The following is a 26,594-nucleotide window of genomic DNA, read 5'->3' as shown; positions in this document are numbered from 1 at the left end:
CAATCCCACCATGCTTGGTGCTTGAATGCTTGGTATTGCATCACCAACCGTTTTACCAGGTCTTTCCTGCCGGCACACCTAATAATTACAGCACCAGTAGACCTGGCAAGTTGCTCGTTTGCTTGCAAAGTAAATGAAAAATTAACGTTATCATATCCGGAACAACTTGATGATAAACAATAATAAAAGAATCATTTTAATAAACGCAAATAGTTTTTATTGGATTAGATAGTAACTGTATTTAATAGTAGTATAAATCATATAACATACAAAAAATTTATTATAAAATAGTTTAACCAACTTCTAAAACATAAAAATGTAACCACATAATTGCACACTTTCGACATACAACATCTTATACACACAAACAAAAGTACTGTATGCCACAAAATTTCAAGAAATCTTAGCAAGATTGGCATGGATAGGGGTCAAATTAACTTGTGTCATAAGATACATGTTATTTTTACTTATATAAATAAACTAGCGGACGCCCGTGACTTCGTCCGCGTGAAATTTAGTTTTCACAAATCCCACGGGAACCATGAATTTTTCCGGAATGAAATGAATGACTATGTGTTAATCCAGAGTAAAATCCATTTCTATTCCAAATTTCAGCTACTGGCAAAGTTTCATACAAACTTTCATCCCCTATTTTATCCCTTGGGGGTAAAATTGATCAATATCCTTTCTTAGTGGATGCCTACGTCATAAAATCTACCTGCATGCCAAATTTCAGCCCGATCCGTCCAGTGGTTTGGGCTGTGCGTTGATTGATCACTTTGTATCAATGATGTTTGTGTATCAGTCAGTCACCTTTAACTTTTATTTAATTAGATTGCAAGTGGTAAAGTTTATGTGATTGTAATCTCTGGATCTACAGAACCGATTTTGAAAAAACTTACCTTACGTAGCTACGTTTTTTGCGAGTGTCATAGGCAATATTTTTACTCTGTGTTCTTTCGGGAACAGGTGAAACCGCGTGAAACAGGTCTACGTGGGTGAAACCGCGGTGCGTCTATACACCTTGGGTTACATTATTGGAGTTTCAGGAAGGATTCCTAATTTTTTTGAAAATATAATATAGCCTTCAGCCTTCCACAATAAATGGGCTATCGACCACTGAAAGTATTTTTCAAATCGGACCAGTAGTTCCTGAGATTAGCACGTTTAATCAAACAAACAAACAAACTCTTCCACTTAATAATATTAGTATAGATACGACTGCATTGCCACTTAACATCAGGTGATATGGCAGTCAGAGGCTAGCTTGTTAAATTGAATTAAAACATAAATGTTATTACACGATTGTCAATCAATGTGAATATCAAAATTATATCGAATGTTTAAAATGCTCCACCATCTCAAGCAATCTTAGCATACGTGCCATCTGAACACTTTTGTAGAACTGGCGGCACGTGGTTATGCTTGCTCTCTAATATCAAAAGCGTGCCATTTTTAGTAATTTTCATACGAGCTGGACAATTAGCACGCATGGACTTTGAGCAGTACAGATGTTCCCGTGCCGTGCCGTGGTACGAGTATGTATACCGTTTGTACATGACCAGCGTCTTGCCATTTTGTAACTTCAGATCTTTCAATTCTAAAAAAGAAAAAATTAACTTAAGTAACAAAATACTAGCGGATCTGACCGAGGAGAAGTGAAAAGCTGTTTAAGCTAACCCCACGGTGCCTCACGCAGTAAAATCTTTCAATCCCACCATCCAAATGCTTGGTATTGAATGACCAATCGTTTTACCAGGTATTTTCTGCCGGCGCATATAATTATTACATCACCAACACCAGACCTAACAGCTTGCTTGTTTACTTACAATTTTTATAAAAAATAACATTATCCACGTTATGTTAAATCTAAATATATATAACTCAAAGGTGACTGACTGATTGACTGACTGACAGTGATCCATCAACTCACAGCCCAAACCACTGGATGGATGGATGGATCGGGCTGAAATTTGGTATGCAGGTAGATGTTATGACGTAGGCATCCGCTAAGAAAGCTTTTTGATCAATTCTACCCCCTAGGGGATAAAATAGGGGATGAAAGTTTATAAAAATCTTCTAAGATTTTCGACTGATTGAACTGAAATTAAAGATTGGAGCTACTATGATGAAGACGTTCGCTTAAATAGGATTTTAATAAATTCAACCCCCGTAGGTATAAAATAAGGGATGATGGAGGATGTAAATGTTCTCTTTAATGCCCCAACTACTTAACCGATTTGGTTGAAATTAAAATGAAGATAGATACTGCCCTGGATTAACACATTGGCTATTTTTCATCCCGGAAAATCCATGATTCCCGCGGGATTTGTGAAAAACTGAATTCTACGCGGATGAAGTCGCGGGCGTCCGGTAGTATATTATAAAGTGTCCGGAACGTCGACTTGATGGTACGGAATTATAAATAAAAATTATTGTACTATTTCAAATCCAAGAAAAAGATTTTGTTGGATTAGATAATAACTATATTTAATATAAGTATTAATCATATTATAATCAACAAAAAATATTATAAAATATTTCAACCAAGTAAATAACATAAAAAAGTACCCACTTATCTAAGAAGTGAAATATAAGCTATACGTGAAAGCTACCTACTATAATCAGTTTTAAGGCGGCGCTAAGATTTTCGTCACTAGTAGTTTCAACATACATATTAGGTGTCTTTAGGACACCTGTCTTCCTAGGGCCTTAACACGTCAAAGTTCGATAAAAACTTGACGAAATCAGAATGAAATCAATAAACCTTCTCTAAGTACTACTAAGTGTCGAACGCCTTAGTGTAGTCGATGAAAGCAATGTATAGTGGTCTATTCAATTCTCTGTAATAATAATTATTATTATAAGTACTACTAATAACTAAGTTAAAAAAACAACTCTTAATCAATATAAGCACACTATTAGCGCAAAAAATTATCTCAAAAGAAAGTATTGGATGTTACTTACTTTTGAGTGTATAGAAACTAACTTAACATCAGAGGTGCTAACATGTGACCAGTGAAGAGACTGAAAATATAGACAAATATTCGTCCAATAGCGTCGGAGCTGTCCCAGTCCCATTTCTTTCGTACCAACATAAGGACATAGATCGCGGTATATCCGGTTGCGCCGTCATTGTTTGAATTTTCTCTACTTCTCTTCACGATTATCTCGTTGGTCGCATATTAGCGCCACTGAACATATAGCAGTAAAATGCAAGCTTGTTTAATTTAATTTAAAAATTACATTTAATTTATTATAAATTAAATGTAAAAGTATTTACATTTAATTTATAATAAATTTTTAAATATCAAAATATAACGAATCAATGTGAATATGAAAATATAGCAAACGTTTGGGATATTCCACAATTTCAAACAATCTTAGCGTACGTGCCATCTGAACACATCTGCAGAAATGGTGGCACGTGATTATGTTTCGTTTCCACTAACACAAGCGTGCCGTCTTCAGTCTTTTTCATACGAGCTGGACATTTACCACGTATCGACTTTGAGCAGTAAAGATACTCCTTTTTATTCTTATTGCCGTGGTACGAGTATGTGTAACCTTTGTACATGACAAGCGTCTTCCCGTTTCGCAACTTCACTTGTTTCAATAATTCTGAAAAAGAAAATTAACTTAGTAACAAAATAATAGCAGACCCAACCGACGAGGGTGTTCGGATGATGATGTGAGAGCGCTGCAGAAACTTTCACCCCACCAAATCATTAACAACCCATATTCGGCTCATTGTTGAGCACAAGTCTCCTCTTAGAATGAGAGGGGTTATCTGGAATGCAGAATTCCTCACGATATTTTTCCTTCACCGCTTGGGACATGTGATATTTAATTTATTGAAATACACATAACCGAAAAGTTAAAGGTGCATGCACTGGACCGGTGCATACTCCCTACGATTTGAAAGCAGAGGTAATATCCACTGCTATCACGTTAATTACAATAAAACTCAAATAAAGACCATTAAAAATATGTTATAATAAAAATTAAAGAAGTTAAACTATCGACTGTGATATTAAATGTATTTATTTAAGTATATTTATTCATATTCACGGCTAAAACTCACGTGATACAACATCGGAGTGTGCCCAACCAGATTCTAACTTACACGGGACCCTTAGTCATGACCTGGTTCTTTCTTAAGTTTATCTCGCGCCACGTTGCAAGACCCAGCTTGAGTTTTAGCCGTGTTTTAAACTAAGTTTTTAATTCTAAAAATTATAATTATTAAACTTTATAAATCTTTCCATCCATGGTTCTATATAAATTCGGAGGCTCATGAATGTGATGAGACTCGAGAACTTCAACCAGTTCTCCGGTAGCGCTAGTGATGAGTCGAGCTTTGCACCCAGCTGCCTTCTTTGAACAGTACCACCTGGTTTTGCTGTGCATATGAGCGTATGTATACCCCTTGTATATCAAGGTGATACCTTTGCCCCTATTGCTTGGTATAAACTCTAAAACGTCGACATCTAAAACGAAATTAACCTTATATCAAAACCCAAAAAGATGGACTGTGTTTGTGTATTTAAGACAATAGTAATGACATCTCATGTTGAAATCCGTCAAGTGACAAAGAATTAAACAATAGACATAGACATGTAACATATGCCCGAAAAACATAAGGCAAATTTTTTTTCGTTTAAGACGGAAATCTTACAACTGTTCTTCAGTGTAGCAAATGTAAATTTTAAAATCTGAATTTCATTTATTTAACCATTTGACAATATGAGAAGATGATAAACCAAATCAATAACGGTAGGCCAATTCACTAACTTGAATATCTTTAGTGTAACACTAAAGTTATATAATACGAGTATGTATAGGTTCTTAATTAACCAACTAGTTATTCTGCTATAGACGTGATTTTTGCTTTGCTTTTGATTGCTCAATTTTTAATGCTTAATTTTGGCCAGTTAGCATTAAATAACATAAATAACAATAACAGGCAGGATAGGCAGGCTGGTTACGTCATCTTACTTCTAATTTTGGTAAGATTCATTGCAAACACAAGCATAATACGTATAGTTTTATTTATTGAAGTCTTATAATTTTACCATCTGCAGTCCTAAACAATTGTGGTGGATAATGATCGTGCTCATCAAAAGCTTCAACCAAAACGCCCTGCGGTGTTGTGGTAAGGCGCGCCTTACACCCTGACTGCCTCTTGGAACAGTACCATCTTGTCTTACTGTTCATGTGAGTGTAGGTATGACCCTTGTAGATCAACATGATACCTTTGCCGCGGTAACTTGGAACGAATTGTAAAGTGTCTGCATAAAAAAAACGTTTTCTTTTACATTCTTATACTTATATAAATAAAAATCTGTAGTTACTTTGCAAAACTCCATTATGAATAAATAAACAAACCTGTCTGAACCAATCATTCTTTAACATTGCTCTATTTTAAAATAAAATTCTAATAAAACTTGTTATAGGCGAACATTAAATCGACAAGTTTAATAAAATATTTGTTTAGACATTCATCTAATTATTGATAGATAGATAGATATATGATTAATTATAAACACAAGCATATTAGTTATAATTTTATTCACTGTAGTCTAATTACTTTGCCAGCAGCGGTCCTAAAACACTGTGGAGGATAATGGTCGTGCTCACCGAGCGCTTGAACCACCTTCCCCTGGAGTGTAGTAGTAAGGCGCGCCTTGCACCCTGACTGGCTTTTTGAACAATACCATTTCGTCTTATTGTTCACGTTAGCGAATGTGTAACCCTTGTAAATTAATATGGATACCTTTGCTGCGATAACTACGAATGAATTGTAAAGTTTCAGCATCTAAAAAAGAATAATATTCTATTGTACTAAAATTAAAAAGCTGTAGTTACTTCGCAAAAATCCATGATTTATAATGAAGTACAGTACGTATTTGTTTTACTTTTTTACTTATTTTATTTATAGTACTTTAAAACTTTTCCATCAGTCGTCCTATACAAATAGGGCATCACCTACATGAAGCGTACCAAACTTGATGCTCCACAGCTTTTCCAGACTCAATCTGGTCGTTGACATAGAAGACGAAGAATTCGGGAAATGTAAACCCTCCTTGGCGAACACCGCATTCTACCTTAAATTCGCTAGATGCCGCGACTACTTACACCGCTAGTTTGGTTTCTATACATCATTTTAACAGATTTAGAATGCGTGGTTTCAAAAAAAATACCAACATTTTGAGTATAACATCTATATTTTGAACGATACGTAAACTTTGCCATCAGCGGTCCTGTATAAATATGGAGAATGGTGATCGTGCTCTCCAAAAGCTTCAACTAACGCTCCCTGGGGCGTCGTAGTCAGGCGCGCCTTGCACCCTGACAGCCTTTTGGAACAGTACCATCTAGTCTTACTGGTCATATGAGCGTAGGTATAACCCTTGTAGATAAGGGTCATGCCTTTGCCGCGATTACTTGGGACGAATTCTAAGGCCTCTGCGTTTACAAATAAAAAGTACAAATTAGTTATTCTTAATAATAAATATTAAATGTAGTTAGTACAAAAATACAAATGTATTAAGACAATTGTAATTAAAATTAAACTAATACCTATTTTAATTCAACAGTAAGCTAGCTTGCTATATAAAAAAAAATGTAAAACTTAAAGTTTTGTTTATTAAGAAAAACTATATGTATTATCCGCGTTGCCAAAAACTATTCAAGCAAATAGGCCCTGTATATATGTACCAAACTTGATGCTCCAAAGCTTTTCCAGACTCAATCTGGGCGTTGACATAGAAGACGAAGAATTCGGTAAGGGTAAATCCTCCTTGGCGAACACCGCATTCTACCTTAAATTCGCTAGATGCCGCGACTACTTACATCGCTAGTTTGATTTCTATACACCATTTTAACAGATTTAGAATGCGTGGTTTCAAAAAAGATACCAACATTTTGAGTATAAGATCTATAGTTTGAACGATACGTAAACTTTGCCATCAGCGGTCCTGTATAAATATGGAGAATGGTGATCGTGCTCTCCAAAAGCTTCAACTAACACCCCCTGGGGTGTCGTAGTCAGGCGCGCCTTGCACCCTGACTGCCTTTTGGAGCAGTACCATCTAGTTTTACTGTTCATGTGAGCGTAAGTGTAACCTTTGTATATTAGCGTGGTGCCTTTGCCTCGATTACTTGGCACGAATTCTAAAACGTCTGCAACTAAAAAAAGTCTTATTATACTATACAGCATAAAAATATGTAACCACTTTGCAAAAGTACATCAAGTAAAATGGACATATAACCTAACCTTACTGAATCTACCTAACCATTAGATAGATTAAGTTTTTATTTTTATATTAGATACTAATTTATAAGTCCTGGCAGTACTATAGTAACAGTCACTGATTTCTTACCAGGGTACCAATTATAAATATATATGTCAAGCACGTGTTCATTGTCGGCTACAACTTTTGAATTTAAAAAAAAAATCACTTTCAGGTCACTCAAAAAGAATATATGTACAGGTATTAAGAGTCTTTAATTTCAATCATTTCAGCTTCAGAACTTTCCCATCAGGCGTCCGGTACAGTCGTGGAAGAGCATGGTCGTGCTCTCCAAATGCTCCAACCAACACCCCTTCTGGTGTTGTGAATAATCGCGCTTTGCAACCCGACATCCTTCTAGTGCAGTACCATCGGGTCTTGTTGTTTATGTGCATACGTGAGTAAGTATGGCCCATATATATGAGGACGACCCCGGTACCGCGGGGACTCTTCGCGAACTGTATCAAATCTGTAAGAGTATACAAAACATTTGTTATCCATTTTATTTAAGAGATAAAATCTTGTATTAAGAATTGAAAAGCTTGTCATTGAATTAATTCTTTATTTACTTTTTATCCATTTCGATATACTACAAATTTAACCTACTTCGCCTTGTACATGGATGTTGTGACCTATACAAATATAGAGATATGGTTTTTAACCGTTTCGGTAATAAAAATTGTATGATCGAATTAAACTATATACAACTGTTTGTTCTTAATATCGTCCAATAAATAGAAGGGATGGTCAAATTACCATTATAAAAGAGTATATTAAAAAGTCGAACTAGTCTAATTCCAATAAATCTGTACTTACCGATATTTGAAACTTTTTATAAACGTATTTATTTTGCCATATACAATTTAACTAACTTTATTATGAAAGCAGCATACTCAATATGCAGTATCATCGCTTAGTAACGATATTACATAACATCATACACACCTACATTGGAATAACTCTCTTATCTATCATTATGGTGCATGTAACTTCCCCCAAATGACTAATGACCCCAAAGGATCAAGTTGGCTTTAAAGCCATGATTCCAATTCCTTCATAAACATTATATATTCCCGCTATACTTACTCATAAATCACATTTATAGGGAATGATAAGAAATTAGTGCAACTACTCTAGTATCGAAGGCCTATGAAATAAAAAAAAATAAATAGTTTCGAATTTTTATTAAAAGAAAACTTAAATGAACTATAACACTCAATCATAACATATACTTAAAATAAATTTCAATATGATTTAAAATTTATAAGATACTTTTAAAAAGTTTAAAAAATAAATATAAAAGCTAGTTAGTACAAAATATAAATGTATTAAAATCTTCATTATAATTCATCAGTAAGCTAGCTAATGCTATTTAAAAAAAATATTAAACCTAAAGTTTTGTTCATTAAGAAGAACCTTATGAATCATCTCCGTTGTCAAAACTATTCAAGCAAGTAGCCCCTGTATAAAACCAAACTAGGTGCTCCGCAGCTTTTCCAGAATCAACGTTGACGTAGATGACGAAGAATGGGGATGATGACTAGCTATGAATATATTGATTTTTATTATACATTCGGGTAAATAAGGTCAATGTTAACTGATTTATACATAAAAAGCAAAGATTTTCTGGATATTTGCAAAATAAATGAGATTATAAAATTTCAAAAACTATCAAAAATCTTTTATCGTAATTAGATGAAAATTCATACAGTTTTAGCTTCCTTACATTAAATGTGACAGTTTTTAATATGTGAACTATAGACATAATCGCACAAATAACAAAGATATTAGTAATTTTGTTTGAACGCACATTTGAATCTAACGATCATTACATTACCTACGACGTCATTAGTTCGTGCCATTTTGTATGGGGCGTTTTTCAGGGATCCGTGGCAGCGCCGCAAATCTGACCCTTTAAATCCCTGTAGCTCCGAAAGTAATGATCGCAGATACCCTGTTCCTTTTGCAAAATTGCTTTACTATTAGCATACCTACTCTTAATTTAAATACAATTTAAAAAACTGCCATCATCCCTATTCGGGAAATCATCCTTGGCGAACACCGAATTCTACCATGAATTAACAGACGCCGGGTCTTCTTATACCGCTAGTTTGGTTTCTACATTTTAATTCAATATACCTATGTTATTATATTATATCTATCTATCTTCTATCTATATATTATAAAGAGGAAAGATTTGATTTTTTGTTTGTTTGTATGTATTGAATAGGCTCCGAAACTACTGCACCAATTAGAAAAATTCTTTCGCTGTTGGGAAGCTACACTATCCCTGAGTGCTACAGGCTATATTTTCAAAAAAATTAGGGATCCTTCCTAAAACACAAATAATGTTATGACCTCTGCCTCCGATTCCGGAGGGCGTAGGTTCGAATCCGGTCCGGGGCATGCACCTCCAACTTTACAGTTGTGTGCATTTTAAGAAATTAAATATCACATGTCTCAAACGGTGAAGGAATCGTGAGGAAACCTGCACATTCGATAATTTTCTTAATTCTCTGCGTGTGTGATGTCTGCCAATCCGCATTGGGCCAGCGTTGTGGACTATTGGCCTAACCCCTCTCATTCTGAGAAGAGACTCGAGCTCAGCAGTGAGCCGGATATGGGTTGACAATGATGATGATGATGATGAGAGTAGGTTAGGGTAGGTGCCAGGTGGGACTGGAATAGGATAGGGGTAGGGAATGAGTCAAAGCGAAGCTTGGCCGGGTCCACTAGTATTTAGATGAAATATACTACCCTGTTCAAAAAGTAAGGTGAATTTATATTTTTATGAAAAAAATTTTATTTATTCATCAATATTGTCTCCTTCAAAGTAATCCCTCTCAGATAGTACAAATGCACTTTTTGGCCTTGCCATTTGAGAAGTGTACGTGGACGGAGGTATTATTATTATATTATTATTATATACCCACGACACGTCACCAGTTATGATTCTTTTGAACATAGGAAGATCATCACTGATGTCATATAAAAGCTACTGAGCGATGCGCATGCGACGGTTCTTCAGATCAAAATTGCCGAGCGCAACAGAATACCTTTTTACCTGTGAAAAACAAACTAAGTATGCTATGTTTGAAACTCCAAACATAAATTCAGGAGATGTGTAGCAACACAACAACAACGAAAAATCGATAATCGAATGTACGTTGCCCGTGAAAATTTAAAAGTCACCTTACTTTTTGAACACCCCTCGTATATATTTGGTGAAAACTACATATAGGAGTAAACTTTGCCGTCAGCGGTCCTGTATAAAGTTGGAGTACCGTGATCGTGCTCTCCAAATTCTCCAACAAACACCCCTTCCGGTGTTGTGATCAATCGCGCTTTGCAACCCGCCTTCCTTCTAGTGCAGTGCCATCGGGTCTTGTTGTTTATGTGCATACGTGAGTAAGTATGGCCCATATAGATGAGAACGTCCCCGGTACCGCGGGGATTCTTTGCGAACTGTATCAAGTCTGTAAAAGTGTACAAAACATTTGTTATCCATTTTATTTGAGAGATAAAACCTTTAATTAAGAATTAAAAAGCTTGTCATTGAAATGATACTATAATTATTAATATTACATTTATAGGGAAGGATAATGAATGAGTGAATAAGTTCAACATTTTTAGTAAAAGAAAACTTAAATGAACTATTATACCACACAATCATAGTTAAAATGCATATTATAAAATATTTCATATATTTTATTTACAGGATCATTTGTGGTGGATTTATGAAGTCCAAACCACAGGGAGTGATGCGTTGATGTACTGTTGTGGTTTTTCTTATAATAAAATCCTTTTTTTTCTTACTAGCTGACACCGCGCAATTTCACTCGCGTGGTTCCCGTTCCCGTAGGAATACGGAGATAATATATAGCCTATAGCCTTCCTCGATAAATGGGCTATCTAACATTGAAAGAATTTTTCAAATCGGACCAGTAGTTCCTGAGTTTAGCGCGTTCAATCAAACAAACAAACAAACTCTTCAGCTTTATAATATTAGTATAGATTAACTTTTTATTAATATCACACTAATAATAATTAATAAAACATCATTATCGTAAATGATGACAAGATGACACAATGACAGCTGTCATTGTGTTCCGATTCACTCTATTACTGAAATAAAACACGTAATTTCTTGATAATCGAGTAGATGCGTAGGCTTCAAGCAGTAAGAAGAAGAAGAAGAAGAACAAATACTTTATTGCAAACAAAAATACAGTATTAAATAAAAACATTAAAAACAACTAATAATCTAAACTTAGCATGCAAAGGCGGCCTTATTACTATATGTAATTTCTACCAGGCAACCCCTGTCGAGAGGACTTACGAAGAAAGAGCGGAAAGGTGCAGGTGTATTTACATATTTATTACGCATACTTACTAATTATATAAAATATACTACTTATATATGTATAACAATAAAATAAGTAAGCTTGTGTATGTGCATGCGTCCTTATCGTAGCGTACCGAAGCGTCAAGTGCCCCGATTTCGGGGCCCATAAAACGGCTTACGAATCCTGCGACTACATTATATACCTATAGCCGTGATACAGTATATACCTATAGTGGATATGACCTCGGCCTCCGAATCCGGAGGCTGTGGGTCCGAATCTGGTCCGGGGCATGCACCTCCAACTTTTAAGTTGTGTGCATTTTAAGAAATTAATTATCACGTATCTTAAACGGTGAAAGAAAAACCTCGTGAAGAAACCTGTATACCAGAGAATTTTCTTAATTCTCTGCGAGTGTGAAGTCTGCCAATTTATTATCAAATATATTCCTACAGGAACCGGAACCACGTGGGTGAAATAGCGCGGCGTCAGCTATATTGCAGTGTGATCAGAATATCTATGAGTAAAATATTCGATGACAGATTGTAATTACACTTTATAAATCTTCCCGTCCATAGTCCTATACAGAGTTGGGGGGTGGGTGATTATGCTCACTCTCGATGACCTCGACCAGTGTCCCTTCAGGGGTCGTTACCAGGCGCGCCCTGCATCCGCGCCCCTTCTTCGAACAGTACCAGCGGGTGTTGTGAGTCATATGAGCGTAGGTGTAGCCCTTGTATATAAGCATCATGCCCTTGCCACGATGTGTTGGATAGTATTCCAGTACATCTAGGAAAAAACATGACAAAACTAATACATAAGACCATCGATATACTCTCTCTCTCGGCTCTCTACCGGTATAATCTATGCATAAAACTATGTATAGGTACTTTAGCGTCATGCCTTGAACCGTCGTGTTGAAAAGAATTCCATTATGAAACGACATGACATGAAAACTTTAGTAAAAAAAATTCAAGCGTCTTCCAACACAAAAAATAACCTAAAAATCAAAAAATAACATCCCTTCTAAACAAAAAGATTTTTTTTTTAAATCGGTCCACAAATGACGGTATTTCGACGATATTTCGAAAACATATATACAGCCGAACGTAGCCTCCTCCATTTTGGAAGTCGGTTAAAAATTTATACATAAAACCATCGATACAGGATAAGTCTCTCTATTTTTTTTTATCCAATGACAAATTAGCCTAGACAAGTTATGCTAGCCACTCACCATCCAATAAGTCCACGTGACTGCAGCGCTAACGGCAGGACAGCTGATAAATCTGCATGATGTCATGGAGATTGCGACCAACACACGATCAGTTTTATCGGATTGTGTGGCTATAGCATTAGTAAAATTATACAATGACATAATAACTTAATAGCTTTTATTTATACGATCTAACAGTGTTTACAAACAAAATATGCTCAAACTACTGTTACACATGCTCATTTCAAGCACGAAAGCATGCTACTATTGAGTAGTTGCCACTTATTAGCATGTGTATCGCATCATTGCTAATAATAAGCATGCTTATTTCGAGCTTGCTCAAGAATAAACAGTCGTGCAATTTATGAGCATGCTACTTGCTGCGCGGGTGGAAGGGAGCATGCTTTTAGCGCGTCTGAACAGGATAGCTTATTGAGTATGCTAGTTAATCAGCATTACTATTCTGTATTCTCTTCATCTCTCCCTGTGAAACACGATACTATAGACAGAGAGTGATAGATACAAATTAGCATGTGTAATTGGAATGTTTGCTTTGAGCATGCTTATTCAGGAGCATACTTAAAGAAAGGATGCTAGCAAATGTAAACATGGTAAGCATGCTCGTATGTAGCATACTTATTAGCACGTTTTTAGCATGCTATTTTAGAGCATGTGTAACAGTATAAGCTATACCACAAACACTTATTCTATTAGATGGCTAGTAAAATCATGTATTAGCAAAGCTTGCCGTCCGTCGTTCTAATCAAAACAGGCGCTGGGTGGTTGTGTTCACAGTTGAGGAGATCAACCAAATGCCCCTTCGGAGTGGTGATTATCTGCGCTTTACAACCATTCGTCCTTTTGATGCATTTCCATCGTGTCTTCATTTTATTCACACAACAGTAAGCGTGTTTTTTGAAAATCAACGACGAACCAAGACCACGTTTAGTTTGTATGAACTCCAATGTACTGTCTGAAAGTAAACAAGTTCGAATCAACGTCCAAATAATAAAAGTTAAAAGCATCATTAATTAATTTAACAATATTTTGTGTTAAGAAATAAAAGAAACTGTTCGAGATTGTAATTTTATTTGAAACAAAAAAATTAATAAGCTGTTTTTATAACTCATTAATAATTATTAGCATTACATTTAATTGTATTAACATTGTTAAAATTTTAAAAACACATACATATAAATAAAATTAGCAAGTTAACAAGTTATAAAAACAGTTTACACTTACACATCACAAGTTAACGTCTGAGATTAAATAATCAGCATTTGTGATTCAATAATATTCGAGGTCTAATAACATTTACTATTAATTATCTGAATTAATATTTCTTTAAAGCCTGCAAGGTCAGCTCCTATAACTTTACCTCCACCCAAAATTGTCCATCACCTTTTGGACTATACGGTGCTTTATATTATGTAGAAGCACGCGGGCGGCGAACCGTAAGCGGCGTTGTAAGCGGCGAGGCGATCACTTTCCAAATCGATATGTGTGCTGTAACCCTTAGTTCAATTATCTAAGCAAATACAATGGAGAATGTTACTAGGTATGCAAAATCATTTGAAACTTTGTTACATTAGAACTTTTATATATACAAATACACTAGTTTTTGTTTTATTTAAAATACCATATAGTTGTGATTTTACATGCATTCAAAGTTCGCATAAATTTCGACACCCGCTACAGTCGCGATATTGTACGTGACGTCATCGTACAACACTTGCCCGGCCCGTTCAGGCAATTTCGTATTTACGAACTAATGGCCCTTATATTAATTTACTTTTTGATTAATACCTAACCATTAGTTCGTCAGTAGGTAATAGAAGTACCAAGTTGCCTGAACGGGCCGTGCAAATGTCGTACGATGACGTCACGCACATTAAACGCGGGCTGATTGCCGCGCGCTCACTTTGAAATTCCATATCTTGAGAACTAATTAACGTATAGAAATAATTCTTTCACGAGAATTTTTCATTTTCAGCGGAGAATACAGAAAGCTAACATTTGAAAATACTGATCATTCTCCATTATCTTAAGCGTAGAATCTGTCCATCTACAGTCCTCACGAGGTACGGCGGACGGTGGTTATGGTCACCGTTCATACAAATAAGTTCTCCTTCAGGAGTGGTGATGACTATAGCTTTGCAGCCTGCCTGCCTCTTCGAACAGTACCACCTCGTCTTGTTGTGCATGTGTGAAAAAGTGTGTCCCCTATACAAGAGGAGCACGCTGTTCGCACGATTCGGATTCGGAATAATCTCGACTGTATCTGGAATAAACATTTTTACATAATTAACCATTTTTTTTTACTACGAAAAAATATTTTAACGGTATTACTTTTTTACGTTTTTTTTTGGTAATTATAAATACGTAAAATTTATGTATTTCCTCGTAGTAGATAGCAAAGTCAAAATGTAGTTAACTTCCAATGTCTCGACCTTATAGCCTTCCTACCTTCCACCTTTTCGTGATAGTAGCCATTACAATGTTATGGCTACTATCTATACTATACTACTCCCATTCCCCTCCAACTAGTCGGGAAAGACTATATTTGGAGTGGGTGCGCCAACAGACCAACGGGGATCGAACCACCCCCTTTGAACTATTGTTGTTATTTTATTATTATTATTATTAACTTGCTCTTGTGTTAAGAGCAAGTCTTGATATCTAAATACTAAGTCAAGATTATCTGCCATTGTGGATTCAATCTCCTTATTGGTGCTCACTTGACTAAATCAAGCACTCTACGACTACATCTCCTTTTTTGCATAATTTTATTTACATAACCAGCCGCCAGACCCGCGGTTACACTCGTGTAATTCCCGTTTCCGTGGAAACACGGGGATAAAATTAAAAAAAATAATAATAATAATAAAAATTACCCCATGAGTATGACACTCACGGGGTATCGTGGCAATCTAGTGATAAAAGATTTTTTTAAATCGGTTCCTTAGCTCCAAAAATCACCCCCTAAAATACCACAAACTTTATTTGTAATCTTACTATCCTACTAATATTAAAAACGCGAAAGTTTGTATGAGTCCAAGATCCGTATTAAAAACGAACTTCACCCATCTATTCATATATTATCATAATAGATGAAAAGTGTTTTATATCAAATCTAGTACGTTAAAAAACATATAGCAAGTTGGTTGCCTAAATTTCCTTCCCAAAATATTATTAACCATTATTAATTATCATTAATGATAGGTGATTCTGCATAATGTCATGCACATCGCGACCAACACACGATCAGTTTTATCGGATGTCCTGCCGTTAGCGCTGCAGTCTTGCGAACTTATTGGATGGTGAATGGCTAGCATAAGCCAGGTGTTTTTGAGGCAACCAGCAGTATATTTTTTAACATCCTAATTTTGATATAACACTTTTCGTCCATTAAACAGTTAGGTGAAGGTCGTTTCTAATTCGGATCTTTAATTAAAACTAAAGGTTATCTGAAGGTTAAAATCTGCCCAGTAACAGACCTCACGAATTGCGGCGGCTCATGGTTATGATAGCCGGTCTTATAAAGTACTTTGTCATCAAGAGTCATCATGACAGTAACTTTACTCCCTACCAAGTTCTTAGATCAGTACTATTCCGTCTTGTTTGACGCGTTCGTATGTAAATAACCCCAACATATCATGATAAAGTTGTTCATACAATTCAGATTCCGTATAATCTCGACTGGAACTGATTTTTTTTGAATAACCCTCTACGAACTTTAACTTTTTAAAGAATGACAACTTTATATATTCTTTCTATCATAACAGAAAAGAAAATAGTGTTGTAATAGGTGAGCTGAATGAAACAAAATTATTTAGTTGTTTATTTTTATTATATACAACACGGTGACAACGATATACACTAGACGTAGGCGTCCAGTAATCGGCATCGTACGTATCGGACGCATTGCATCAAACGGATTTTTAATTTTACGGTATATAAAATCCGTCCGATGTGATATGCGTCCGATGCGTAGGATGCGAATCTGTAAACGCCTACCATAAAGGCCTTTAAACATGGACCAGGATTTAAACCTCAAAATTCTTTAAAATGAAGTAAACTTTAAATAATAGTGATTAGGATTAGATTTCTTTGAAGAAAATAGAGTTTTAAATCTTTAAAAAAAAATGTTCTTTTCCTAATCAATAGTTCAGTAATTTTAAGGTCAGGGTTAGCAGTGCATTTTTGCAAAATAACGGAAAAATCGCTATATGTATTATTTAAGTATATTACAATAAACTTATATCTGAATTATAAAATATACTAGGTACTATTGAATTACTCGTATATAAAAAAATATATCCCTACCCTACCCCTATTCCTACTCTACACCCACCTCTACTCTACCCCTTCCCCTACCCTACCCTACCTATAACCCTACCCTACCCCTACCCTAACCTACCCTACCCCAAGGATACAGGATTCATAATTTTTTTAATTTTCCGCGCAAAATTTTATTTTTTTTTCTATCATAATAACTTTCTCCTGACAATAATACACAAATAAAAAAAGCGAAATCGATCCAGCCATTCACGCGTAATGGCGTGACCAAGGGATATATAGATTAATTTTTTTATATATAGATAATGATATGATGTTTCGCTAATATTTTAGGGATGGGAAAAACATAAATTGATAATAATAATAATCAAATCAAAATTATTTCTATTCAAAAATATATCTAAATAGTCAATAAGTTATCAAATGTGTAGCATAAAAACATTTAAGACAGTAACTTCTATCGCAATCAATACAATAACTTTTAATTTTTTTTGTTTTCTTTTCAGCTTCTCTACTATTGAAAGTGGCACGCAGTTTTTTGTAACAACCGACACATTTCCTTCTTTTGTTTCCTCTTTGGAACGAGTGGTTCTGTTTTGCAGCACCTTTCTTACCTGTAAAACGGAATTTAATAAAAATATCAACAAATTCAATTCTCAACAAGAAATAGACTATAGTTGAGCCATATTCGATGTACACCACCAATCAGATGCCAGTATGTTAAGACGCATTGAGTTTTCCTAATCTCTTCTCTAGTTATACCGTTCTGCTTATATACTCGAAAATAGCTTATAAACTTAATATACAAAAACACAAAGAAATAAAATCTCCTATATATATATGTATAAAATAAAATATATACAGAATAAAACCTCTACAGAGTATGTAATACTGATTGTATTAGAAGTGAGTGCGACAATAGACGATTAAGCAGGGATCGAAACACCACCCCTCGGTAATGAGTCCGACCGCTTTTGCCGTTGAGCTATTGAGACTGTAGAATGGCAACTTTAATGTCAGAAATTCTTTCTATGATAACTGAAAAGGAAATGGTGTTGCAATATGCGAGCTGAATCAAACAAAATTATTTATTTGTTAATTTTTATTATATACAACACGGTGATACAACGATATGTACACTAAACGTAGGCGTCCAGTTATCCGAATCATATGTATCGGACGCATCGCATCAAACGGATTTTTAATTTTACGGTATATAAAATTTTAATAAAAAAAATTCAACCGACTTCCAACTCAAAAAATAACCTAAACTAAAAAGCAAGAAATAACTTCTTACCTATGTGCTACCTTCTGATCAGTTTGAAGGCGGTGCCAAGCCAGTGATGTTTTAATTCAAGCCGTTTAAATTACAAAATTTCTGTGGTTCATTCAGAAACGGCTTTAATTAAAACATGACACTGGATTGGCACCGCCTTCAAACTGATCAGAAGGTAGCACATAGGTAAGAAGTTATTTCTTGCTTTTTAGTTTAGGTTATTTTTTGAGTTGGAAGTCGGTTGAATTTTTTTTATTAAAATTTTTATTTTTTCATTTTTAGTGTTAGCATACCTATAGAGTGTGAACAAAATATCCAGAATATCCAGAAAAACGTAAAAGGTATCATAACTAGTGAGAAGTGGTCTTAACTGTCCTCCGTCTTCGTCACCAGACCCCTAATACAGTCACAATCTATCCAGGTGGAAAGTTCTCATCAATACAAAATTATCAAGTCAAAACACAAGGTAGCTACTGTGAACCGTCGAGGAGTTCCCTTAACTGTCCTTTGTCTTCATCACCAGACCCCTAATACAGTCACAACCCATCTAGGTGGAAAGTTCTCATCAATACAAATTTATCAAGTCCAAACACAAGGTATCTACTATGAACCGTCGAGGAGTTCCCTTAACTGTCGTTCGTCTCCATCACCAGACCTTTAATACAGTCACAAACCATCTAGATGGCAAATTCTCATCAATACAAATTTATCAAGCCCAAACAAAAGGTAACTGCTGTAAATCGTTGACTAGTTCCATCGTCTGTGTTTCGGCTCCATCATCAGACCAACTCCAGACCTTCATAAAATTGTAGTGGTTTAAAATACCTTATGGAAACACTAACAAACGCACTAGACGTCTCTACGATTTTTGAAAGTTCGCTTCAATTTCTCCAGGATGCCATCATCAGACCCTGACATGAAAAAAATGGGACCACCCTGGAAACAAACCCTTCAAAACAAAAAAAAAATTTAAAATCGGTCAATAAATGACGGAATTATCGCTGGACATACATAAAAAAAGAAACATACACGTAGAACTTCCTCCTTTTTGGAAGTCGGTTAATAAAATCCGTTCGAAGCGATGCGTCCGATGCGTAGGATGCGAATCTGTAAACGCCTACCATATAGGCCTTTAAACATGGACCAGGAGTTAAACCTCAAAATTCTTTAAAATAAAGTAAACTTTAAATAATAGTGATTAGGATTAGATTTCTTTGAAGAAAATAGAGATTTAAAACTTTAAAAAATGAATTAGGAAGAGAACATTTTTAAATTTATTTAAAAATGTTCTCTTCCTAATCAATAATTCAGTTATTTTTCAGGGTTAGCAGTGCATTTTTGCAAAATGACGGAATAATCGTTTTAAGTATTATTTAGGTATATTACAATATAATATAATTATACCTGAATTATAAAATATACTACTTTTAATTTAATTACTCTTTAATTAAAATGCGCCTTTAGAAACTACATTTCTAAAATTTGTGCTGGACTGGCGGCCAGAAAAGCAAGCACGTCTAAAATAAAAAAGCCCCCAAGGCCTGTATAAGTATTAATATTATTGTAATTTTAATATTATCATTACTATTATACATATATGCTACGCTAATGATATTTTAGTGATGTGAAAAACATAAATTGATATTGGTAAAAACATAAATTATTAATAATAATCAAATTAAAATTAATACTTTTAAAATTTTATCAGAATAGTCATTATGATAAGAAATGTGTATCATAAAAACATTTATGACAGTAACTTTTATTACATTCAACACAATAACTTTGACTTTTATTTGTTTTTTTATCAGCTTCTTTACTAGTAAAAGTTGCACGATGTTTTTTGTAACAAACGACACATTTCCTTCTTTTGCTTCCTTTTTGGAACGAGTGGTTCATTTTTAGCGTTTCAGCACTTTTCTTACCTGTAAAACGGAATTTAATAAGAAAATCAACAAAAATCAATTCTCACCAAGAAATAGACTATAGTAGCCATATTAGATGTAGTGGTGCAAGCAGGTGTTAACAAGTCTCTAGTTATCCTATTATGCTTATATTATCGAAAATAACTTATAAACTTAATATACAAAAACGCAAAGGAATTAAAATACCTCTACAGAGAATGTAATACTGATTGTATCTTTTATTATTGACAATAAATATTAATTGTAAAATCTACACTCTTAGTGCCGTTTTAATGAACATCGTCGTCAACATTACGACGAGACTTAGCCTGAATGGCTAGGTTTCAATATATTGGTTTTTATGAGATATTCGGGTAAATATATATCGGTCAATATTAACTAATTAATACATGAAAAAAACATAGATTGTCTGGACTTTTGTAAAATAAATAAAGTTTCAAAACATGTACCTACATATAAAAAATCTTTTATCGTAATTAGATGAAAATTTGTAATATTTCAGCTTTCTTACAGTAAACAAGACATTTTTCTCATGTTAACCATAAACGCACGAATAACAAAGATATTTGTAATTTTGTTCGAACACCCAAACAAATCTTATGATCGACGACGTCATTCATTCGTGCCATATTGTATGGGGCGTTTTTCACGGATGCGTGACAGTGCCGAGCCGGATTCTTTAAATCCCTGTAGCTCCTGATCGCAGATACCCTGTTACTTTTACGAAATTTCTTTATATTTTTTTTATTAGCATACTCTTAACTTATACATAATATAAAACTGTCATCATCCCCATTGTATATCTTGCAGATTAACCTCTAATCTTGAAATAATTACCCCCAGGACCCTTTCTATACACGGGCGGCTCGTGTTGGTGACTCGAGTCACAATAAGCAATTGCCGACTCATCAGAATTCAGAAAAACCTTCGCTTGGCAACCCTTGAACCGTTTAGAGCAGTACCAATGTCGTTTACTAGTTTTGGCAAACGTATAGCCTCTGAACATGAGCACCATCTTGTTTCCGTGCAAGTTTATAATTTCGAAATCTGTAAAAAATAAAACAAACCGTTTAGTTGCAAAACAGAAATTCTGTAAAACGGAGATTTTAGGAATGCTTAATCGAAGTCACAAAGTATACACGAAATCGATTCCAGTCATATATTAAACAAAATGGATACATAATTTCAGAAGTCGGTTTTGTCTGTGGTGTAAGAGCATGGTGTAAGAACCGGCCGATGTAAGTAGAAATAAAAAATCATAGAGTTTGGACCAAGGTGACTTTGATAGCCGGTTAAAGGATCTAACGCTCAATTTTTTTCTTAAATATTTGCCATATCATTTTTTTTAATATCACCAATGTCCCCGGTCCATCAAACTAGTCGGAGAGTACTTTGTTAGACGGGGTACGACAATAGACCAGCAAGCGAGGATCGACCCCTCTGTTTTACCACTGAGCTATTGAGGCTTTTTGTTGTCATGTCCATGTAAAAAACGTAAGATTTAGATATTATCTACGAGGTATCACGAAGAATCATGTCTCCAGTCGCTAGACCCTTAGCTTAATGGCAACCCTTCGCTAGAGACCCTTAAAGTTCTCTATCGCAGATTCTCAGTTTACTAGAAACGTATACTAAAGTGAATTTTCAGAGGATTTTAAGTTACTTTTGTCACATAGCCTTTCGCCTTCCCGATAACCTGGATAAACTAATAGTAGTGGGCAAAGTGGAGGGGAAACGACCACGCGGCCGATCACCTACCCGCTGGTCTGACCAGGTCAAGTTACTCACTGGCGTCCCTGTAACAACAGCCATTAACAAAAGCTGAGGACCGGACTGTGTGGAGAGGTATAGTAAACAACGCATCGAAGGGACTGCAGTGCGGACACGACCTTCAGCAATAAAGAATGCGATCAAGAAGACAGACAGTGAGAGACAGTTTTCAATCATTGACCTTTTCTTCTCTTCAACATTTTTAAAGTTAATAGAATATTGTCCAGTAGCAGAAACGTGAATTTGTGGAGGTGCATGGCTATAATGGGTATCCGCAGTTTTTATCATTCTTTTGTCATGCAGCCTAATTCTGGCTTTACAACCTTAAATCTTCTAAGAGCAGTATTTCTGAGAAGAGCCTTGCTAAAAAGGGTTATTGTGTAACATTAAAAGTTTATGTTTGTATTTAGTCGGTATGAAACCGTAACCTAAAATATAAATACAATTTCCTATGATTAAGATGTTATGGTGATAAAATATCACGATAATTATATGAATTTGCATTCCAACTGTTTTTATAAATAAACACTATTTTATGGAACGGACATATCGTCCAGACATCCAGAATGGCAATATTTTATACACTCCAGCGCTCGTCAACCTGTGGCTACGCTTAAGGCTGGTGGGAGGCTTCGGCCGTGGCTAGTTACCACCCTACCGACAAAGACGTACCGTCAAGCGATTTAGCTTTCCGCTACGATGTCGTGTAGAAACTGAAAAAGGGTGTGAATTTTCATCCTACTCCTAAGAAGTTAGCCCGCTTTCATCGTAGCATCATCACTTACCATCAGGTGAGATTGTAGTCAAGGGCTAACATGTAAAAAATAAAAAATTTAATCAACAACCTCATAAAAATAACAACCCTTAATTTACAGAAATGCTTGGCCTCAATACTAAGGTTAACATAATTTAACAAATAGAAATACTATAGAAGGACTACTTTTAAATTGGGTTTTGGTTGAGAGGGAAATAGCGGACATAAAACAAATGCGTTGAATTAATTGGTCAAAATCACGAGAATGATGGCGGTTTTATTAGTCTATGAACTACAATACATTGCTCAAAATCTAAACATCAAAATATACAAATATAAATATCATTCAAGTTAAATATCAGGCAAATTTTAAACTAGATGATACATATTTAATTAAAGCAAATATATTACATATCTATTTATATTCATTGTACTTTCATTGTATTTAGTTACATATATACATTTGATCAGCACCTGATCGATGACTCCTATCTTTTTCTTTTTAATGATATAAGCTAACGACTGCAATCACGGCTGATGGTAAATGCAATGATGCAGCCTTTACGCAGTCTATGGCAAAACGCGCTTGCCTAGAAGATTCTATTCTATTTAGTTATGCTTGCCTTAGCGATATTCACATTGTGGATAAGGTAAACGCAGGCAAACGTGACTAGGAAGAGCATTCCGTATCATTTCGGTCAGTATCAAGGAATGAGGAACCAACCAAAAGTACGCGTCCAAAGAATATCTATCTACAACATAGGTATTCGTATATCGGTGAAGAAAGAATTGCTACGACGCCTGGCAGTTATTAATCCATTTATTCGTGTAGGTAAATGAGAGTCTGTGGTGGATTATTAATAAAGAATGATAATATCAGCATATTCACTTCACAAATGATCGAATTGAGTTTTTTTTTTTGCAGATATTTTTTCGCGATCCGTAAAATGACCTAGTGCGATTCAACAAGTCGCGAAGCAATTTATTGGACCGATGGACGTAGATCCTAAAGAGGGTTGGAATAACGACCATTTACCGAAAAGCTACCTTTACTAAAAGGACTGATATCAAATGAGTCGCAATAAATCGCTGGATGCAAACGGACCGAGAGTCCCTAAGGCCGATGTACTGTAATCGATGTCCATCCATGTTGATGATGAGATATATTATTTTAAGGTTAAGAATATGGTTTTTAATAACACTTTTAACTTTTTTAATGAGTGAAAGTTTTATAGTATAAGAGATTAAGAATTGACGACCGCTCTGGTGCTATTTTATATTTAAAAATTAAAGATTAAAAATATACTGCCTACCCTAAGGACTCATTACGAAATAATTATATTGCAGGAATTTTTCATTTTGTGCAATTTGTGCCTACTCTAGTCAAAAACCTTGAGCACGTCTCATCCCGATGTTACATTTTAAACGGGACCTATCAAAATTACATTGCGGCTTTAAGCCCCTATACTCCAATTAACAGATGTCTCAACATCGCAGTCCATGGAGCTAAATCCCCAGGAAACCACAAACAGCGCTAGCTTGACGTAAACGCCGACTTGAGAGCCAAGAAACTCAAGAAATTGGATGCCCATTATCTGGAAAAGTGGGAGAGATCATACCAAAAAGCGGACCCCACGTAGTGGGACCACGCTAGGATGAAGATACTCCAATTAATAAATTAGGTTTACACATGGTTTAGGCCAATCATTGGTTTAGGCCTTATTCGATCAACTGCTAATCTTTATGTACCGCCCATCACTAGAGCGTATGTACACTGGTGGCGGGTGATGGTGGTAGATGTCGCGGAGTATGATCCTCGACTGGTCACGACTCAAGATCAGCTTCGCGGGACACCCTTTCAGCCTCTTCGAACAGTACCAGTGGGTCATCTTTGCTCTTGTAAACGTATACCCTCCGTACATGAGCAACCTTCTGTTGCCAGTTATTAGTATGAATTTGAAACCTGCAAAACAAATGGATTATTTATTATATAGATAATCTATACTTCTAAATCTATAAAGCTGAAGAGTTTGTTTGTTTGTATATTTGTTTGTTAGTTTGATTGAACGCGCTAATTTCAGGAACTACTGGTTCGATTTGAAAAATTCTTTCAGTGTTAGATAGCCCATTTATCGAGGAAGGTTATAGGCTATATACATTATCCCCGTTTTCCTACGAGAACGGGAACCACGCGGGTAAGACCGCGCGGCGTCAGCTAGTTAAAAATTATAATGACCAGATTAAGTACATAATTTTATAGCTCTAATAAGTGTTTTCACACACAAAACTTTATTTAAAAATAAATACTTTAAGCAAATACAAAAAAAAAGCTACCGTTTACCTTACAAGCATAATTTAGAATTTACAGATAGGTGGGCACTACTACGTTTATTGTACAGAATTATTTCAGCCCTAGTCTGTACTTTAAATGTAATGAAAATGACGAGTCGGTTCGTTTTGAGGTATCAAATGAAAGGCCTTATAATTAGTTACACGTATATTATTAGGTACTTTTAAAGTATGAGAATCAACTTAAAATATGATGTTCTTAAAATAGGAGCATTAGGTATATCCCCTGTGGTTGCTATGTTAACACAATTTAATAATATATTCATTATCTAAAATTTCGACGATTAATTTCCAGCTGAGGTATTCTAGTTGCCCAAAGAATATTTCAAAGCACAAGTATATGCCCAAACAATCTCCGTTCCCTAATTCACATTATACAGATAATAACAGCAAAGCTGCCTAATTTAATCTCTTATTATGATACCCTATTCTGAGGATACCATTATGAACATAAAAAAAAACATGCAAAATAATATGAGAGGTAATGTAGTTAATCTCACGTTACACTTCTTCTAAACTAATATTATTGATACAAATAGGCTCCGCAACTATTAAATAGATTTTAAAAAAATTACTGCCACTGAAAAGCAACACTATTAGCAAGTAACAAATTAAATTTTGTAGTGATACACATATTTTAACCGCGTATTTACACGAAAATGGGATCTACGCGGATGAAACCGAGGGGATTCCGCTACTGTTGTATTAAATTCTTCTTGTTCTATTAACAGAAATTTATTATATGATATAACTTTTTCTTAATATATTATACCTGTCTGTCTGTCTTTCGGTCTGTTATTATTCTTTAGTTATCTCGTTGATTAGCCTGTGTGGTTTCGAATCATGAGGTGCTCGGTTAGAATTCTGGAGGCGGAACCAGTCCTCGCGGTAAGGCTATGAAAGGTGAAGGAAAATTGTACTTTTTTAACCGCTGAGTTTGATATAAAACCCTTGGGCGCTTTTCCCGTACACAGGCGGACTGTGGTCATGTACATTCTCGCACACAAGCACTTCAGTCTCGGCATCGTTTAAAACTACCCTCGCTTTACATCCCTTAGCCTTCTTCGAACAGTACCAGTGCCGCTTGTTGGTCCTAGCGAATGTATAGCCATCCACCATCAGCACCCTCTTATTGCCAAATAATGTTATGAACCTGGGCACTCCTGAAAATTAAAGGATCAAATAATTAAGTTAGTATAAAAGAAATAATGAATGAAAGACGTATTCAGTCCGTGCCACGCCAATACTCTTTTTGTTTTATTTTGTTTTTGGCACAACCTTATTGTTTTTCTTCGCTTTCTAAAGTCTACATCAGAAGTCGTATAATAAACTACTTTAGTATTTCAGTCGAGATTGAACAATTTTTGGAT

General features: G+C 35.2%; 1 protein-coding gene and 1 long non-coding RNA gene across 3 annotated transcripts in view; both read right to left on the bottom strand.

Annotated features, from left to right (window-relative positions):
• Positions 1 to 194: 194 nt before the first annotated feature.
• On the bottom strand, positions 195 to 13,859 carry LOC128198448 (uncharacterized). The gene is made up of 3 exons (XR_008251179.1): positions 12,873 to 13,859; positions 12,192 to 12,427; positions 195 to 10,771 (listed from the first exon to the last, which is right to left on the bottom strand). It is a non-coding gene; the product is annotated as an uncharacterized LOC128198448 (long non-coding RNA).
• Positions 13,860 to 18,234: 4,375 nt separating this feature from the next.
• Positions 18,235 to 26,594, bottom strand: part of LOC112050219 (uncharacterized) — a 35,404-nt gene continuing 27,044 nt past the window's right edge. For both annotated transcript variants that reach the window (XR_008251176.1, XR_008251177.1), the window contains exon 4: positions 18,235 to 26,387. The gene's annotated coding sequence lies outside the window, so the exon portion shown is untranslated. The remainder of the gene's footprint in view (positions 26,388 to 26,594) is intronic.

The sequence above is a fragment of the Bicyclus anynana genome, chromosome 10 (assembly GCF_947172395.1).
Source record: "Bicyclus anynana chromosome 10, ilBicAnyn1.1, whole genome shotgun sequence".
NCBI lineage: Eukaryota > Metazoa > Arthropoda > Insecta > Lepidoptera > Nymphalidae > Bicyclus > Bicyclus anynana.
The sequence above is the reverse complement of the archived record's forward strand: the minus strand, read 5'-3'. Positions and strand labels throughout refer to the sequence as shown.